At 40.2% G+C, this 21,396-nt stretch overlaps 1 pseudogene; it reads left to right on the plus strand.

The window, feature by feature from the left end:
- The first annotated feature begins 34 nt into the window (after window positions 1–34).
- On the plus strand, window positions 35–21,130 carry LOC101420140 (peptidyl-prolyl cis-trans isomerase FKBP5 pseudogene; annotated as a pseudogene).
- Window positions 21,131–21,396: the final 266 nt, after the last annotated feature.

Consider the following 21,396-nt stretch of genomic DNA (forward strand, 5'->3'; position numbering starts at 1 on the left):
ACACCCCACAACAAACAAAAATCATAAGCGCTAAATGCACCTAGTTTATGACAATCCTGAAAAACACCAAGGGCAGTGGGTCACAGTAGATGGCTATGGCAACTCTGCCATAAAAGTAAGACAGACACATCTTATTCTCCAGGTGGGCAACTAGCCTTTAGATATTATGTAGTGCATGTATCTCCCCAAGGAGAAAACAACCTCAGGGTTGATGTTTTGATGGGCTACACTTTGCATATCACTGTTGGGGAATTTCACCTATGGGTGGGTGCCAGTGGTCAGATCTGCTTCATAAATTTGAGCTAAATGGAAACCAGTCACGTAATACATCGTGCACATAAAACAATACCGCTTGCCAGATGGATATCAGGAAATTATGGACACAGCCAAATAATTAGCTAGAGTACAAATTATATGACCAGTTCAAAGTCTTTTCAATAGCCCTGTATAGCCAACGAAAAAGTCAGATGGGATTTGGGGAATGACAGTGGATTATCTAGAATTAAAGTTGTTCGTTGATCTATAGGGTAGTTCCCAATATAGCTGAATTACTTGATCAGCTAGTTGCTGAATTGAGAACTGATCATGCTGTATTAGATCTTGCAAATACTTTCTTCAGCATTCCTTTAGACAAGATCAATTTTCTTTCATGTCGGGAGGCCAACAATAAACCTTCACTGTTTTATCCCAAGGTTATTTACATAGTCCCACCATCTGCCATGGGATGGTATCTGGGATCTTTCAACAATCGTCTTGCCATCACCTGTGACCTTATTTCATTATATTGATGATGTTATGTTAAGCTCTGATTCTTTTGCAGACTTAGAAACAGCTTTGGCTAAAAGCTAAAGTACGGGATATCAATCCAAATAAGTTTCAAGGAACTGGAGTGGAAGTAAGATTCCCAGGTGTCACTTGGTTGGGTAAGACATGTAACATTACAGATAAAGTAATAAATTGTTTTTTTACAACAACCTGTTCTTACACAGTTAAATAGCGGAAAATTTTCATAGGACTTCTAGGTTACCAGAGGATATTTGTACCACATTTAGCCCAAGTCCTCAGACCTTCACACCTTATCATAAAACAAGGGAAAACTTAGGACTGGGGAGGAAAAGAGTAAAACGCATTTGAGCAAGCCATGCTCCCAGTCTTACAGGCCAAGGCCCTCTGTTCTCCCCTGCCCCAACACCCTTACATATTAAAAGTAACTAGAAGTACTGAAGGTAAGAGTTAGGGTCTATAGCAAAAACAACCCTTAGGCATAATGCCCATAGGATTTTTGCTACAGACATGGAAGGGAGCACAGGCTAAGTACACCATTACGGGACAACAACTGCTGGTTGTGTATAAAGCACCCCTAACAAGTTGAATCTTTCACAGATGCTCAGACTGTAACTAAAAACAGCCTATATGATAAAAAGTTGGATAGAAGATGTAGCAGTTTAATATAATTACGAATTCCAAAAATAGATATTAGATTATGTTTGTAATCTGGTCTCTTACTGGGCATGATTGAGCTATGATTAGGGCTTTGATTGGGCCATGTCATTAGGGCATTGAGTCCCCCCACCCCTTGGTGGGTGGTTACTCACAGATAAAAGGTATGGCAAAGGACAGAGTTGGAGCTTTTGATGTGAGGGTTTTTGTTGTTGGAGTTTTGATGTTGGAGTTTGATGCTGAAGCCTTAAGCTGGAGCCCTGGGAAATAAGCTCACAGAGGAAAGAGAAGCAAGCGCTGGGAGGAAAGGAATCTGGAACCCAGAGAGAAGCAAGACACTGGAAGGGAGGAACCCAGGAAGCCTGAACCTTTGCAGATGTCAGCAGCCATCTTGCTCCAACACGTGAAAACAGACTTTGATGAGGGAAGTAACTTATGCTTATGGCCTGGTATCTGTAAGCTCCTACCCCAAATTAATATATTTTATAAAAACCAACCAATTTCTGGTATTTTGCATCAGCACCCCTTTGGCTGACTAGTATAGAAGGGCTACTAACTAAGCCCCAGTCAGGAGTGGCCCAGTCGCAGACTTTACAGAAATGGAATGCTTATCTGCAGCAGAGGGGAGTAATATCAACCAGCCCCATTAGTCAGGACTTACAACAAGTTCTTGGTTCTATATTATTTGAGGAAACAGACTGTCCCCCACAGAAAGAGGCTCCTGCCTCCATCCTACCCACAGTACATGAGGGAAATCATCAATTTATGAAAATACTTAGTACACTGATGGGTCCAGCAAAGGAAATACTACAAATTGAATGACCGTGGCCATACAGACACACACTGATAGCATCTGGCTGGATTCTGGTTTAGGACAGAGTAGCCATCAGGCTGAATTAAGGCCCACATAGATGGTAATCACTAGGGAAACATGGTCAATCACCCTCTGCACTGATAGTTAGGTCATATGTCAGGGTCTCAATTTATGGATAAATCAATGTCATAAAGATGATTGGCAAGTGATGGGATGCCTGCTATGGCAAGAAGCAAGAGATTGACTATCACCACCAAGCTCCAGAGGCATACCGCACAGTTTATCACATCCCTAAACATCAAAAAACCTCCCCTTCTGGGAACCAAGAGGAGGATGCTTTAGCTCACACTTGTTTAATTTTCCCTATGCTGGTTGAAGAAGCAGACCTATGCTTACACAAAAAGAGTGGCCATAGAAGAGTTGCCACAGGGTGGTACATGGCTAAGGCACTAGGCATTCCTATGTTCAGACCTGGTTCGTATGAGATTGTGAAACCTGTTCTTGGCTTCAGCCATGAGAGACATGATGGGTGTGTACACAAAGCCAGCACACCTTTATGGGACTGGCAAATATATTATATAGGACCCTTGCCCATCAGTGTCAGTAAACACTATACATTAACCTGCGCCTTCCACCCGCCTTTCTGGTATAATGGGCTACCCAATAAGACACCATCAGGGAATAAAATAGCTTAGTAGTCTGTATGGAATACCCCAACACATAGATAGTGATCAAGGAATGCATTTTACCAGGCATGATATACAATAATGGGCTAAAGAACAAGGTATTTATTGGCATTTTCACCTACCCTATAATACTACAAGAATGGGACTGATAGAGAGGAAAAACAGTTTGCTAAAACAACAAATAAGGCAGTTCATTATAAACCACACATTGCAGGGTTGGACCCCATGCATTTAACCAGGCTCTAACTACTGCACATGGTGTCTCTTCCATTTGAGTTATTGGAGTGACCAGTTAATACAGCTGCTTAAAACAATAAAGGTATCTGCTATATCACTTGGCTGTGCCCCAGAAGTGGATGGAAATATACTGCTGCTGGAGACTCCTGTGGCTTTACCAGCCAGTGATGGCTGGGTCTCTTTAGTCCCACAGTGGATATTACCTCCAGACTGGCTCTGTTTCATAGTGCTTAGAGGTGCTATGCAACAGGCCTGTGGAACACTGTAGCCAACCTCCCTGTCCTCAGTAAGACCGATGGCACTACAATATGTCAAATGCATGAAAAACATACCAACAAGGGCAATATTTGCCAGAGTGATGTGGGTAGAACCTAAAGAAACCCAATTGGCATTATGGCCTGCTCCTATGGAGGGCTAACCTGTGTGGTATTGTAAGCCTGGGTCATGCCCACTCTCAGCACATGTCCTAGGGCCTATGGGGAAAAGGTCCACTGTTACTTTACTCCTAGGAGAAGAACCATTTCCCCTACAGTACCTACTTAACACTTGTGTTTGGGCCCTTAAGCTTCTCTTCCTGACTGGCACGACTTTGTTTAACGTCTCCCTTGATTGGCCACCACTGAAGCAATAACCCACAATCAACTGGATTATGGATATGTGCCAGCCTTCAGCAGCTCTGCCCCCCTCCGCCAGAATATTCTTCCCTCATCTTTAAGAAATTGGAGTAATTGGCTGAATACGGCAAATAAGAGCCAGTCGCCCTTCTAGGTGGCAACTCCCACAACCTACTGATACTTAAAATTATTCTGCTTTGTTCTAATGTTTCTTCTATTACCAGGGAAAATATCAATAAGACTTGTCCATCTCTCATATCAGTTTGGGATGGCCTCACTTGGATGGTTGCTGAATATGGCCTTTACACTCCCTGAATCCTCTTTGTATTGAACAGACCAATGCTTCTGAAGGAGAAGCCTGCCGTCACGTGGGATGGTTACCATCACAAATGTAAAACCCAGTCATCACCGTCTGACAGACTGAATGGACTGGACAGCAAAATGCATCTTTTTACCATGGAGCTTACATACGTCCGCCAGGGATGGTTATGTGGGACCCACTTTATGGCTGTATCTTCCTTATAATTGGGCAGGGAGATGTACGTTCGGTTATCCATTCTTACTGGGTCGTGTTAATATGACTTTACCCAGTATTCCACAGAATCTTCCAGCTTTACAAGATGGTTTTAGTTTTAGACTAAAATGCTCTCTTTCCTGGTGGCAATGGCCCCTCAGCATTTCCCTTTCTGGGACTGGGGCTTTAGCTGCATTAACACATATTACAGTCCCAGCAAATTTTACTGCCCGAGCTCTTAGTGACACTAAGCCTGGCATAAGCCTCTCAAATGAAGAAATGGCCTAAATGAGAAAAGCAGTCTTACAAAATTGAAAGGCTTTAGATATTCTCTCTGCTGCACAAGGAGGCACCTGGGTGATGACTGGTACTATGTGTTGTGCTTATAAACCAGATGAATATGCTAATGCTACTGACACTTTAAATCACCTACGGAGCAGTTTAGCATTGTTTATAAATTCCAAAAATAGATATTGGCTTATGTTTGTATACTGGTCTGGCCCTCTGGGTATGTTCCCCTTTGACTGTATTAAATCCAGAAGTTTCACTTTTACTTGATTAAATTATTATTAAGGCATTGATTTGGCCACATCAGTAGGACATTGAGTCCTGGCCCCCACAGAGAAAATGACAGGGCAGAAGAGAGAGTTGGAGTTTTTGATGCTGGAGCCTTGGGAAGTAAATGCACTGAGAAGCAGATTTGTGAGAAGACTCCATTAGACACGGCAGAGGCCCCAGGAAGAGAAATGAGCCACTCCCCTGAAAGTTTACAGCTAGACTTTTGTAGAGAGCAGAGAAGCTGAGCTCAGGGAGAAACAAGTCCTGGGGAGAGACACAAGCTTTATGATAACCTACAGCTGAGAAAGGAAGAGGCTGGGACACTGGGAGGAAGAGAAAGGCTGAACCCTTACAGACGTTGGCAGCCATCTTTCTTTGCATCAGCACTCCTTTAGCTGACTAATACAACCTACAAAACTCTATCCACCATATTGGATGTGTAGGTCTTTTGGACTCTTTTCCCTCCTGGCTTACTAGCCTGCTCTCTCATTGGAGCTATAGTTTACTTTTTGGAATCCTCACTGTGCTCATTATTTGTTTATCCTGTTGTTATTTGTGTTATAGCTGTGGTGGTCTCCTATCTAAATACCCTGACTCTAAGATTTACCTCCCATCTCTATGCTCATGGATCTGTGTGGAAGAGGTGACAGAAAGATTGTAAGAGTTGTGGAATAGGGTGGTTTATGGCACAGGTAACTTAGCATCCCCCAATTCTTTCTGCCTTTTCTTTAAATTAAACTGTAAGCTAGATTCAGCTAGTCACAAGCATGCATCAGGAAACAACTGCCTGAGAATACGTAGATTTAAGGCCAGTAAAACTGTAATTATCTGACCTTTCCCATCTCCTGTAAGTAATATAAACATCTGCTTCTTTGATTATAATCAAAGAAGCATTCTGTGGAAGTCATGCACACCCCTGTATGCCTTGATAAACATCTTTAAATGTATGTACCTTATAATCTTGAGCAAAGTTCTTTGTTCTTTTAGAGTTATGCTTATTCCACAATAAAAGACCCACCAACTTTTTGATAGGTGCAGACTATCAAGTTAGGAACTGTCATGACTCCTTCCACCGCTGAGGACAAGGAACCCAGCTAGGCACCCTAATAAATGTCCATTTACTTGCCAAGCTGGACTTGTCTGAGTCATTCTTTGGTCTGATAAATCCCTCTCAGTTTGGTGGGAAGCTGTCATTTTATAGCTCCTTACTATACTCAGATATCTTCAAGAGCAATAAAGAAGAAGTCTCCTTCTTTTTGTACATGATGGCTCTTCAACTCTGTCCATGCATCTGTCCCTTCCCAAAGCCAAGAGTGCAAGTTCTTTTCATCATTTCCTCATAAGGCAGATTTTGGAGACTCTCATCATTTTGGCTGCATTCCTTAGTAGGTGCTCTGGTTTGTCAATGTTCCCTTTCAATCAGGGATCCCAGAACTGAACCTGACTTATGACTTGACCAATGTGCATGGTAATATTAGAATATTACTTGCCTAAGTTAGCTCATTTTTATTTGCTCTTTCACAATGTCGATGCATAGTAAAATTGTGGTCAATGAAAATTCCTCAGATTTTTTTTTACACAATTCTATCAAATCTAGGTTTTTACCACTTGTACTTCTGAAATAAAGTTAATTATTTTATTTTAACATAAATCTAGAACTTTTGCCAGGGGTAGTTATACTCTGAAGCTAATAAAGCTTAAGCTTCAGGGCTATTCATTTGTGTGGTTCTGCGAATGTTGGGAGAAGCTGGAAGTTGTAGAGTGTTCTGGGATGGGGTGGGGAAGCTAGATTATACTCAAGAAATCTTGCTAAGTAAACTTTTCTGAACAAAGGGACCCATCTCCAAGGCTGAGGTGATTTCTTTCTAATGCTACTAAATATACACCTTTGCTCTTGATTTTTTTTTTGTATTCATGATAAAGTCTTTTTATTAAGGAGGACCCCCAATTTGTATAAGTTTCAGTTCCTACAAAACCTGTTTATGGTACTGCTAAATTTTAACCTAGCACTCTAGTTCATTTACATCATTCTGAGTCTTGATGCTGTTATCAATCACGTGATTATTTTTTATTATCCAAGACTCATAAAATCTACAGACCCAGACAGCACTGGAAACCTCCTCACCAACCATCTTTAGGTATTCCTGTTCAATCAACAGCAAAACCTTAGAGCTTGCTATCATCTAGTTCTTACTTAACTGTCTAAAGAACATTACTCTCATTAGAGACTTGCCGAACTCAAGGGATCTAAGGTATATCACACCCCATTATCTCCCAATAATCTTTTTTAAAATGATGCTAGTATGGCTCAACTAGTTATCAGTGAACTTAATATAGCTCTTCATACTAAATGCTAAAATAAACATTGTTTAAATATTTGTTTTGGAATTTTTTCTGGAATCAATACCTAGCTTGTTTGTCTCTTGTGTCCAGAATCCACTTATTGTCTTTATTTGAAAATAAGGAACTCATTTGCCTTCTAGATTCATTCTTCATGGTTTCTAAAAGTTGTGTACAGGGGCTCTTAGATCATACCCTCAAGATTTTCTCTTAGAATGAGATTCCCTGGGATCTGAAGACTCAATCCCCTTTAAAGGTGTTAGGCATTTCATTATCTTCCCATCCACTTTATGATTTTATGCTATTTAGTTCTACCCTTTTCTTTTGGAAGGTCCTTTTGCTTAATTAAGAAGATAAAGGTCAGATAGATCTAGAAAAGTTTTGTCTTCTTTCTATTACCTGTAAACAACTGCCTAGGCATTTTGGGTAGAGGAAATTCCATTTTCCTCTCTTTGTCCAAGTCCCAACAGAGAATCTTCTCTGAGCTACAATACCTTAGGACTCTTAGGATTGCTAAACTCTTCCATATTTGCAGGCTCTGGTGGTCTAATGCAACTCCTTGCTCCACTGTCTCTGGCCAGCTCCTTGCCCCAGTCTCTCATGACTCAACATGGATAGCCTGGTTAAAAACTGATTTTGAATGACCTATTCCATTCCTTTCTCATAAGGAGTTTCAATCTCACTGGGAATAAAAAAGACATCATAACTCTATCAGACAATAAAAACCATGCCATGAAGTCCTATGTTTTGCAGACCTGGTGAAAATTCTAAAAGAGACAAAAATCACTCTTTAAAAGGGCATAATTTACAAGTTCAGACACCTCTTTGGAGCCAAGTTATTTACCATTACTCCTTCCAGCTTCCATATCCATAAGAAGATTCCTTGACCTTCCCAACTCCAAGTACTGGTTATGTAAAATATAGGGACTGGATAGACCAATGGTAGGTGTACTGTAGAGAACACATACCCTCTCCTAACCTCTGCTTCCCTTTCTTTCCTCTCATTCTGCCTTTGTAGTTTTTGTTTGTTTTTTTTTCTCATTCTTCCTCCTTATCCCACTTGAAGAAGGAGGAGTTGCAGGAGCTCCCAGGGGTTGGAGAGGAGATGGAGCTGAGCCAAGGAAGCAATATGCAAGTCTTCTTCATCTAATCATATAGTGGCAACAAAGGAAAGAGGGACTGATCTTTTAAAAGCCACTAGGGAAAAAAATGAATAAAGAAAACTAGATCAAACAGCAAAGAGGAGGAAATCGAAAAATGAGCATCAACAAGAAAGCCTAGTAAATGGAGAACATCAAAGATCATGACTGGAATAGATCGAACATGTCATTAATCATAATAAATTATTAAAAGGCAGATAATCTCAAATGTGCTTTTATAGAAATCCAGCTATATGTTGTTTCAAAAGATACACCAAAATTAAAATGACAAAAGGAAATTTCAAATAAAAGGAATGAAAAATATATCCAATAAATGCTTACAAAAAGGAGAAATATTAATAACAGACAAAGTTGAATTCAAGGCTAAAAGCATTAAATGGAAAAAAATATTTACATTTATAGAAGGTACAATACATTAAGAAGATATGACAACCACCACACCATGGAGCCTAGAGTGATTACAACTGAAAGTGGGAGGATTGCATCCAGCATCCATGTGGAATCTGAGCCTCCTCTTGACATAGAGGTGCAATGGACACAACCAATCCAATGTCCACATAGAAAAGGTGGCATTGGATTGAGAAAAGTGGACATGATGGCTGATGGGTATGGGGAAAGGCAGGAAGAGATGAGAGGTGGAGGCGTCTTTGGGACATGGAGCTGCCCTGGATGGTACTTCAGGGGCAATCACTGGACATTGTAAATCCTCACAGGGCCCACTGGATGGAATGGGGGAGAGTATGGGCCATGATGTGGACCATTGACCATGAGGTGCAGAGGTGCCCAAAGATGTACTTGCCAAATGCAATGGATGTGTCATGATGATGGGAAGGAGTGTTGCTGGGGGAGGGGAGAGGTGGGGTGGGGGTGGTAGGGTTCAATGGGACCTCATATATATATATTTTTAATGTAATATTATTACAAAGTCAATAAAAAATAAATAAACAAATAAAAATTAAAAAAAACAGAAAACAAACAAAAAAAAAGATATGGCAATCGTTGCTCTTTGTGAATCTATCAAGTTAACTTTTAAGTAGGTCTTGTGGCTATTTTGTTTACAAAACCAACTGTAAAAAATTAAAATGTAACTTTCAAAAATTTTCTATAAATGAATATAATTTGTTTCAAGCCTTTATACTGCCAGATGGCAGAAATGTAATTTCATTGAATTCAGATTAATCTCAATTAATTCATATTTTCCACATTTAATTCATGCCACCTGCCAAATTCTGGAGTTGGGTTTGTGTTTCAGGAGGTGCACTTAGTGCCAAGGTGGCATAATTTTCTATCCATTCTGGCATCTTGTGGGATGCTTGTTCCTGATAGGTATTTGATAATTCACCCATGCAAATCACTGAAGCAACATCCTTCTTAACTTCATTCCAAGATCTCTTCAGATCCATCTCTCTTTTGGTTACTTCTATTGCCCCCTTGATCACATTTAGAACACTCTACAATACTGTATCAAATATTTGCCTAGTCAGCCTGTTCTCCTGCTCCCATTACATGTTTCAAGCCAGAGAATTCTGAGTATCTGACACTTCCCCAAGCTTCATCCATAAGGTAACATGCAGGACCTCTTTGATTTTGAATCTTTCACACTTGTCTGGAGTTATGTCCCCTAACCATGGTGAGTTATCCTAGGGTGGAAAGGGGTGAGAGAGCTGGTTAGTTTCTAAAAATACAAGCCAGTGTCCAATTCTCCCAATTTTTTCCTAGTCTTCTGATCCATAATATTTACCTAGTCTGAGGTAATAAAAATTAGCCATTATAACTTTGGGAATTCTTGAAAATATATTGCTTTTTGTCTTGGAATCCTAATCCTTCATAATTTAAGCCTTTGAAACCTAGGCATTTGAAATTTAAAAGCTTTGGATTCTAATGCTGGGCTTTCTTTCCTTTCGTTTTTCTGTAGCAGTCTTCCGCCCTTGAGGCAATGGGTGTGTGACACAAAGTCTAATTTGAATGGGTAAGAAACACTGGAGAAAAATAAACATTACCAAGAGCAAAAAACACATCAGTTAATGTACCAAAATATTATTTTGAAACATAGAAAACGTATTAGAAGTACAAAGGTAATTGTCAAATTCACATTCTTTGAGGGAGAATTAGGGCACCTTCTTAAAGAAATTGAAAGATCAAATAAATTTAAAGATGAATAATACAACTAAGATGGCTCAAATACACACATACATGTATAAAACTTTGTATTCAACAAAGAATACTAATTCGTTGTGATTATCTCTAGAATATATTTTAAAAATTTGACCACGTGTTGTATTACAAGAAAAATCCGAACAAATTTCTCAATGCAGACTCTCATAAAAGTCACATTTCCTAATTACAATAACTAACTAACTAGAAACACCAATACACATACATATATATGTAATGTACAATCTCTATACTTGGATATCAACCAAAAACTATTCTATGTAACTCTTCATCTAAAGAAGAAATCAAAACTGAACTGATTGATTATTTAGAAACAATTACAATGTAATTATCACATTTCAAAACCTGCTGAATTTAACCAAAGCATTATTCAGAGAAAATTTTATAGTCTCAAATTTTCTTCTTTGAAAAAAAATAGTGAAACATAAAACAACTAACATTTAACTCAGTAAGGATGACAATAAATAAGGCTAAAGAATATACAAGTCAGGAATTAATAGAGGTAAAAGACGGAAATTAATAAAATACACACACACACAAATCCAGGCTGTCAATCAGATGAATTTTTATAAGAACACAAATAAAATAGACAACATTTGCCAAATTTAAAAAGGCAAAAAGATAAAAAATAAATATCAAAGAAACAAAAACATACATAACTATAATGATAGAGAAGATGAAATATACTATATCAACACATTAAAAAACATGGACAAAATGAGAAAAGTTACAGAAAGTAGCTTAGTAGTAGTTGCCAGGGGCTGAGAGGATGAAAATATGAGGGCCTCCTAATGGGACTGGGTTTATATTGGGATGTGATGAAAATTTTCTGGAATTAGATAATGATGATCAGTGCACAACCTTGTGAGGATAACAAACACAACTGAATTATACACTTAAAAGGGTGAACTTTGCAGTATATATATTGTATCTCAATAAAGCCATTTTTTCAAAAATGGTGTGTGGTGTGGATAATGGGAAGATGTACTGTGAGGGTGTGCCTGGAGCATGCCTCTAAGGCATATGAATTTGTTTAAGTGGTCATGGGGCATTTGCCTCAGTGGGTGGAGACCCACACAATAACTGAAAGAATATTGAATTCCCATTCTGGGGATTCCTGCTACAATCTCTAAGAGAGTGACAAGAATCCCCTGAGTGCATGGGCAGTGCCTAGTGAAGGAGGACAGACCATTACACCAAGCCCTTGAAATTGATGATTGTACTCATGAACCTTTTCTTGTGAAATTGAAACTTAGCTTAGTATTATATATTGTCTAAGAGTTACCTCCTGAAAGCCTCCTTGTTGCTCAAATGTAGCCTCTTTTTAAGTCAAACTCAGCTTGTAAATGCACCATCTTCCCCACCCCACCCCCACCCCAGCCTGGGAGGTGACCCCCAGGGATGAGTTTCCCTGGCACTAAAGGATTATTGCTAATTGCCAATGAGCAATCCATTTGGAAAAAGACCTTGAACAAAAGGGGAAGATGTAAAATACAAATGAGTTTTTATGCTTTAAGAGATTTCAAAGTGAGTTGGGAGGTCATTCCAACGCTTACGCTTTTGCACGACTCAGCAGGATCTCAATGACTGCCACAGTAAACAGTGCTTCAAACAGCAGGGTCCCTGAAGACTCTAGAGGCAGCTAGACACTATACGCACGGTAGACAGGCTCAGGAATTTGGCACCCTGTCAGTGGGCCTTATTTTGGAATATATGCTTCCCATTGTAACAGTTAGACTCATTTATAATTTCCCTACATATGACTCTCTGTCCTTTTATATGAACCTATAATTAACACTGTACTTGTTAATTATATGTCTCAGAGACTTAAATCTTTGGTCTTCTTGTATGCTGGTTGAACCGTGAATCTCAGCAGAGTTGCAATACCTACTTTCCAGTTCACTGGGCTCGCCCAGGACAACTAAGAAAGTGATGGTGGTGGACAACACCTTCCCCCCAAAACAGAGTATCTACAACTGTAAGCAAGACAGTTCCATCCATCTTGCCCAGGGGTTCTAAGCCCCCTCACAATCAGAACAGAGTGGGCATCACTACCTGCCAATCCTCACGATTAGGGAATGAACAGTGAACTAAAGTAGACTGATTATTCTAGCAATGGAAGAACTTGTATCATTGGTTTAAAGGTAATGGCACCAGAGGTTCTGAGGGGAGGGAGAGGGAAGAATAGGTGTAACGTGGGGCATTTCTTGGGCTTTGGAATTGTCCTGCATGACATTGCAGTGATGGATACGGGCCATTATACATTTTGTCAAAACCTATAAAATTGTGTGGGGCAAAGTGTAAGCTATAACGTAACTATAGTCCATGGTTAGTAGCAATGCTTCAGCATATGTCTGTTAATTGTAACAAATATGCCAATGTTAATTGTAACAAATATGCCATATTAGCAAATATGCTAATGAAAGATGTGGGAAAGTGGGGGTGGGGGGTGGGGGGATGTAATGCTATTTCTTGCGTAGAAAGGTTTGTTATTTTTATAGAAGTGTAATTCTTCCCAAACTAATGTATAAGTTTAGCAAAATCTCAATGAAAACTTTAATCGTTTTAATTAAAAATAATCCTCTTTAAGATGATAGTAAAGTTCATTTGGAAAAGTAAATGTATAAGAACAACGAATAACTTTTTAAGAAGATTAATAAAGAGTGACTTGCTCCACTATATCAAAACCTATTATGAAGTTAATAATTAGAGATTCTAAAACTAGCTTCAAGAACACTATGGATTTGTTAATGATAGGTAGACAAGTTTTAATTTTTGAGGGAAAAATAAAATTAGACTTATCTCACAAGGAACACAAAACTAAAGTCCAGATAGATTAGAAAACCAAATATAAGAAACAAAATTACTAGAATAAAAATTAAAAGAATATTTTTATAATCTTGGGATAGGTAAATCCCCTTCTTTTTTTTTTTTTTTTAAGATTTATTTATCCCTCTCTCCACCCCGTTGTCTGTGCTCTGTGTCCATTTGCTGTTTGTTCTTTGTATCCGCTTCTTTTCTCATCAGGTGGCACTGGAGATCTGTGTCTCTTTTTATTGTGTCATCTTGCTGTGTCAGCTCTCCGTGTGTGTGCCACCACTCCTGGGCGGGCTGTGGTTTCGTGCAGGGTGGCTCTCCTTGCGCAGGGGCCACTCCTTGCACAGGGGGCACCCTTACGCGGGGGCATCCCTGTGTGGGCCAGCACTCCTTGCATGCAGCAGCACTGTGTATGGGCCAGCTCACCACATGAGCCAGGAGGCCCTGGGTATCGAACCCTTGGACCTCCTATATGGTAGGCAGATGCTCTATCTGTTGAGCCACATCTGCTTCCCATAAAACCTTCTTTATCTATATAAAAGATACCAAAAGAGAAAGACAGATGTCTGATTATATATAAACATATAACTTCTGTACAATAAAAAGCATTATAAACAAAAGTTAGAAGATTGGGAGGAAATGTTTACAATTATATAATATAGATAATATATAGAAGGGTTCTACAAATCATTAAATAAAATACAAATAATCTAATAGGTTATGGGTAAAGGATATGAGTAGGCATTCACAATTGGAAAAATACAAGTAGATAGTAATCATGTGAAAGGATGAATCATGGAAATGGAAATGGAAATTATAATAAGACATCAAATTTACAAAAAAATGTTATTTTAAGTTTGATAATATCCATGGTTAGAGAGAGTGTGGGGGAATGCATATTTTCATACACAGTTGACAGAAGGTTAAGCAGTATAGCCTCTTTGAAAAGCAATTTTACATTATCTACTAAAAGTTCAAATGTGTATGCTTTTTGACTTAGCAATTTTATCTCTAAGAAGGTAGACTTAAAAAATACCTGCTAGTCTTAAGGACATCTCTCTCTGGAGAATAAGTGGTATTTAATAGAGAACTTTCCTTGCGTGGAGAAACTGGAACTCCCACCACTATTCACTGAAGTAGAAACCACTTACCGATATTTATCAAAAGTCTGAAAAATTTCATACCATCTGGCCCAGTAAATTCCACTACTGGTAATTTGTCATGAGGAAATTATCCCTACCGATAATAAAAACTTTATGACTAAAGACATTCGTAACATCATTATCCTTAATAGGTAAAATTTTGCGTTTATTTAAAAGTCCAAAATAGGTAAGTGGCTAAATAAATCAAATTTATTCAATAGACTATTATATAACTATTCAAATTATTTTTATGAAGATAATGTATTATTAACATAAGAAAAGCTTTTGAGATCATGTTTAGTGATAGTCAGGGCACTGGATCCCCTATACTACCATCACAGATGTATTGAACAAGTGCACATTGAAACCCAATATCTACTACTTGGAAGACCCTTCCATATATTAATAGCACCAAGGCCCTGCCCCTCCATCTGCCTCTTCTCTTCCCATTCCTGTTGATGACCAGGGTTTCTCTTGTGTCTGTGTCTCTCTTAGTTTGCCCACACTGCAACCTGCCTTTCTACTTTTTCTTGGTTTCTATCATTTTTCTCAGCATCTCCAGCTGATGTCTTCTATCTGCATGTGTCTGCACACAGGCTCCATCCTTCTTCCTTCATTCCTCAAAGCTTCAGTAATACACAGTGGTTGTCTATACTAGACTAGACTAGGTTTTAAGGATACTGGGAGGATTTGAAAAGAGCATCAAACTGAATGCACAGCATTGCCATTGCTAGAACGAATTGTTCTCTTCCTTTAGTGGAATTCTGGGGCCAGCTGCTAAAATAGTAATGTGTTTACGCCTTCCAGTGAAAAAGATAATGTGCATCTTTGAACTGAGGAAACACATGGTGGTTTTAATCACACCTGCCTACTCTGGTTGGCTGGGCTGCCAAGAGCTCTGTATTCCGAGGTTGGGCCCAGGTTCAGTGAGAAGGATGAGCACTGTCTGCTGTGGCCCAGGGAAGGCCTGGGGTGGGCCATCTTATTGCAGTTAGCGTTAACACTCTGTGATTAAATAGGGCTGTATGCTGAGCTCCATTTCCACAGGCAACGAAGGAAATCGAATTCTCCAGTTTCTGAACACATTAGACAAAATAAAACAAAATTGTGCTTTCCTATGAATTGGTGCTGTCCAGATGTCCATGTGCTGAAAGAAGGATGAGTCATGTGGCTCTGTGCCCTGGTCAGCCATGTCCACAGGCTGCAGCCAGTAGTCAAGGACAGGGCAGGAAATGACCTTGAGCTGCCCACTACAGTTTGCTGCTGGAAAAGAAAGTGGCCAGTGTCTACAGGATATGTAAAGGGGGGCTGCAATCTTATTAAGCTCCTGTTAATAAGCACAACTTCCTTATTTATAAGGATAATGTGGCCTGGGATTACAGAGAGAGCCTAGTCTTTAGCTTTCAGGAAATAACCTATTTTCTTCTGTGTTTTCACAGCTGTGACCCCAGGGTTAACCATTTTACTGTCGTAGTGTTGGTCCTAACTGTGCTGCACCAAGCTCATATCTAAAAGTGTTCATTTCTATCTCATTTCTCGATTTTTTCCCCATTGTTGCTAGCTGACTACTAGCAAACCACAATCTTAAATGCCAAACTTCCTTTTCAAATTGTGCCTCAGTTACTTTTGAGAAGAAAAAAATCTGGCCTTCTTTTTCTTTATGAAAGAGAGCAAATCTCCATGAACATTAGATGATCTATTGATTGGGTCCATCAAATTTCCAGTCTTTTCTAGGATGAATCTTATTCTTTCAGAGAGCAAGGCCTGCAGAATGTCTCTCCTCTCCCTTGAGAATCCCTTCTTCCCCATGTCACAGACTGCTTTGTGGCTTAGTGAAATTCAGGGTGAACCTTTTTCTGCCCCATGAGTTTGACTTCAGAGCTGCAGCTACCCTTACGTGTTCAGAGAAGTAGTCAGAGGTGGAGGCCCCGCAGACAGCCCCCCTCCCTTCATGTGACAGTTCATGGTTTGGCATTTAGGGGCTGAGGAAGGGGAAGCAGATGGCAGAATAGAGAGAAGATAGTTTCTGCTGCTCTGTTGGGAGAGTGATAACATGAAGCTGACTCAAGGCCAACAGAATGTGGGAAAGAGAGCTCCAAATCCAGGTGAGGGACCTGGTGCTGCTGGGTAAAGTCAGCACCATACCAACTTTGTGTTGAGCAGGGGGTTGGCAAAACCTTGTTGGCCAACTTGAGTTTTCCTTTTAGCTAATTTTGACTGAGAATGTTTATAAGCATTGTCCAGTCCTTTTATTTTAAAATCAAGAACATCCAAATTACACTCTGCTTCTGTGATTTAATCTGCCTAGGAAGGTGGAAGATAAATAGGTTCAGCGAGGCACTTGGGATTGGCAAATGAAGGAACTCCTTTCTTTTCTATGCTTGGAGGACTTAGTTGGGTTTGACTATCTTGAAATGCCTCCAATTCCTGGGTCAATGTTTGCAGAACCTGTCAACTGGCATCTGAAAGCCTTTATGGAGCTGCAGAGGCCTTCCACCCATTTCTATTGGGGTTGCATTCTCACCATTTGAGGGAGGCCCCAATAGTAAAAGCACAGATAAAACATTTATTGGGCACCTTCTATCTGCTAAGCATTGAGCTGTGTGCCAAAAAAACTATAAATTTATGCCTACCCCATATTGAGCATTCAAACAACCCTAGGAAGTCCAGTGTAATTCACATTTTACACATAAGGAAACAGGCAATGAGTGTGGTTAAACAACCTGCCCAAGAGGGTGCAGCTAGTGGAGGAGAGATGACTGTAGATGCCAGACCCAGAGCTCAAGGAAGATCCTGGAAGGCCCTTTCCTGTCATTTTAGGGCTTCTTCTAAGATTCTGAAAAGCAAGGGTGTAATGACTTATTTTCCAGACCACTGTGATAGCGATAGGGAAAAGGTGCATTAATTGACTCCATGTTCTATTTTCTGTTTTTTTCCGCAGTCCAAATAGTTAGATTTGGTTTTATCATTAAAAAACTCTATTCCTAATGTGAGGGCCTCATTCAAGGTATTGGAGGCATTTGTGTGCTACTGTTTCAAACAATGCTCAAAATGTACTTTTATTTACTTCATTATCTATTTGTTCATCTAAGCACAGAGTATTTTATCTGGATCGGGTTCATCTGACATCTCCAGAGTGATTTTTCCACCCCTACATGTTCCAAATCCCTTACACTAGGAGTTTTCTTTTTCTGTCACCTGCTTGTTGGCTCAGTTTTCTCAGAACTTTGTGTCTTGGAGCAGGAGTGATGCACGTCATGCTAAGTCAGCAGGGCAGCCCAGAGAGAGGGAAGCAGAGTTAAACCTGGAGTCTATCCCTATCAGGCATGAAGGCTCTGAGAGCAACAGTGTAGCCAAAAGATGTGTTGGTGGCCAAGAATTAGAAGCCATAGGGTTCAGACAATTAGAACACAGCATGGTGAGAGCTGTGTGGAGGTAAGTCAGGCACGGTGGAAGCTCCACCTCCCGTTCTCTCTAACATCTCTCTCTTCTTTTTCATTATACTTACCACAATTTGTAATGGGGAACATGTCTAATTACTTGTTTAATATATGTTCTCTCCACTGCACTGTGAGCTCCATGAGGGCAGAGTCTTGTTTGATTTATTCACCACTGCATATCCAAGATTTAGGACTTTGTTCGCTCATGGTAAGTACTTTGTAAGGATTAATTGAGTGAGTGAATGAATGAATGAACGAATGGCAACCAATCCATCTGTGAAGGACTGGGGATTGCTCTCACAGGAGACGCATTGAATGATGAAGGATGAATGATGATGGTCAGGCAAAGGGTATCACAAGCGGCTTCTGATTTCTACATGATAAATTAGTATTTGCTAGGGAAAGCCTTCTTCAGTAAGATATCATGAAAGTTATAGAGGGAAAGATAGATAAATCTGACTACATAAAAATGAAAACTTCAGTATATAAAATGGTGCCTTAAACAAAGTTAAAAGACCAACAACAGATTGATAGAAAATAATTATAACATGTAAAATAGACAATTAGTATCAGACACATATGTATAAAAAATTTTTACGAAATTAATTTTTCCAAGTTAGTATGTAAAAGACAAACAACTCTCTAGAAAAATGGACAGAAGAGGTGACATCAAGAATCACTGAGGGCGGCGGACTGGCCCAGTGGTTAGGGCGTCCGTCTACCACATGGGAAGCCCGCGGTTCAAACCCCGGGCCTCCTTGACCCGTGTGGAGCTGGCCCATGCGCAGTGCTGACGCGAGCAAGGAGTGCCGTGCCACACAGGGGTGTCCCCGCGTAGGGGAGCCCCACGTGCAAGGAGTGCGCCCCGTAAGGAGAGCAGCCCAGTGCGAAAGAAAGTTCAGCCTGCCCAGCAATGGCATCGCCCACACGAAGAAGTGACACAACAAGATGATGCAACAAAAAGAAACACAGATTCCCATGCTGCTGACAACAACAGAAGCGGACAAAGAAGATGCAGCAAATAGACACAGAGAACAGACAACTGGGGTCGGGGGTAAGGGGAGAGAAATAAATAAATAAATAAATAAATTTTTTAAAAAAAAAGAATCACTGGGGTGCCAGCTCACGGTATACAGCAGAAGGAGACAGAGACCAGGGGTAACTGCTGCTATAGCAGGTTTTCTACCTATAAAAGACAGCAACTACTGACAAAGGAGCTATGAGCTGCTGCTAATGGGGAGAGGGTATTATCTCTCAAAAAGACTGAGGAGTATTAAAGATCATTAAAAGAGGGAGAAATAACAAGGAAACACCAATGATTAGAGACAAAGTTTATGTCCATTACCATTTAGCTGTATTAGTCAGCCAAAGTGGTGCTGATGCAAAATACCAGAAATCTGTTGGCTTTTATAAAGAGTATTTATTTTGGGGTAGAAGTGTACAGTTACCCAGCCGTAAAGTGTAAGTTACTTCCCTTACCAAAGTCTGTTGCCATATGTTGGAGCAAGATGGCTGGTGACATCTGCAAGGTTTCAGGCTTCCTGGGTTCCTCTTTTACTGGAGCTTGTTTCTCTCCCAGCTTAGCTGCTCACCTCTTTTCAAAGGCCAGCTGTAGACTATCGGGTGAATGGCTCATCTCTATTCCTGGGGCCTTTGCCATGTCTAATTGAGCCTTTTCTCTGCTCCTCTGTGTGCTTACTTTCTGGGCTCCAGCATTAAAACTCCAACCTCCCTTTTCTGTGGTGTGGTTTCTCTGTGAGCCCACACCCCCTTGGTGGGTGGGGACTCAACGTCCTACTGATGTGGCCCAATCAAAGCCTTAATCATTATTTAACTAGGTAAAAGTGAAACCTCTGAATCCAATATAATCTGCTATGCCTGGAGGGACAGACCAGTTTACAAACATAATCCAATATCTATTTTTGAAATTCATAAACAATATACAACTGCCACACCAAGGAAAATTGTCAAATGGAAAGAAATTTTATTCCAATGACAATAGATATGAACCATTTGTCTTTAGTTTTGGTAAAGAGAAGTTACCACGGCATGGACTTTGGAGTGGCTACCAGGAAGAAAGGAAAGATTTGCCATTTACCGTGTAAACTAGAATATACATGTGGTTTGGCTGGCATTGTCTCCCAAATTCCCTCAAATGTAATGCTCTTTTTTGAGATTGAACTCCTTGATTTCAAAGGAGAGAATTAATTTGAAGATGGAGGCATTATCTGGAGGAAAAAACAGAAAGGAGAGGGATACTTAAACCCAAATGAAGGAGCAACAGAAGAAGTTCACCTGGATAGCCACTGTGGTGGAAGGATTTTTGTAGAGATGTGGTATTCATTGTTGGTGAAGGAGAAGACCGCTATATTCCCATTGGAATCAACAAAGTCTGGAGGAAATGCAGCAAGAACAATGTATTTCATATCTTGGACCATGATACGGTTTTGGAGAGGCAGGGAAGTCTAAATTTGGCATTGAACATAATGCTGAGCCTATATATGAAGTCACACTTAAGATCATTGAAAAGGCCCAAGAATCTTGGGAGATGTATATCAAAGCAAAATTGGAGCAGGCTGCCGTTGTCAAAAAGAAGAGAATCGTATCCTTCAAGGGAGGCAAGTACATGCAGGCAGTGATTCAGTATGGGAAGTTAATATTCTGGTTAGAGATGGAATATGGCTTATCAGAAAAAGAATCTAAAGCTTCCAAATCATTCCTGCTTGTTGCCTTTCTGAACCTGGCCATGTGCCACGTGAAGCTGAGAGAATACTCAGAGCTGCTGAGTGCTGTGATAAGACCCTTGGACTGGACAGTGCCAATGAGAAGGACCTGTGCAGGAGGGGTGAAGCCCAGCTGTTCACGCACGAGTCTGAGTCAGCCAAGGTGACTTTGAGAAAGCATTTGAAGTGATTCCCCAGAACAAGGGTGCAAGACTGCAGATCTCCACGTTCCAGAAAAAGGCTAAGAAGCACAAGCAGGACTGCAGGATATACCCCAACATGTTCAAGAAATTCACAGAGCAGGATGCAAAGGAAGAGGCAAGAAAACTTTAGGAGGAGTCTCCAGTGAAAAAGGAACAGCAAGTCAAACAATGGAAGAAAACCTGAAGGCTGCGTATGACACCACGCTAAGGAGGGAGGAGAGTCTGAATGAACTTGACCCCCTCCTCAAAGGGCTAAACAGTGTTTAACAGAAAGTCTGTTATAGTATATGTGGTTCTGGAAGCAAATGGCAAAACCAGTAGCTTCCCTCAAACAACACCCTGCTGCTGCCCTCATTGACAGGGTGGCATTGGACCACTCCAGATGGAACAAAACGAAGAAATAACTGTCGGTGTTGTGAGATTGAACCAACAGTTTATGTCCAGCTCATTTCAGCTTATGTCAACTTTCAATATCCAATTCAGGGTCCCTTGAGATAATCCTAACAAGCTGGGAAGTCTGTTCTTTTCATATT

The sequence above is a fragment of the Dasypus novemcinctus genome, chromosome 4, assembly GCF_030445035.2.
Source record: "Dasypus novemcinctus isolate mDasNov1 chromosome 4, mDasNov1.1.hap2, whole genome shotgun sequence".
NCBI classification, from domain to species: domain Eukaryota; kingdom Metazoa; phylum Chordata; class Mammalia; order Cingulata; family Dasypodidae; genus Dasypus; species Dasypus novemcinctus.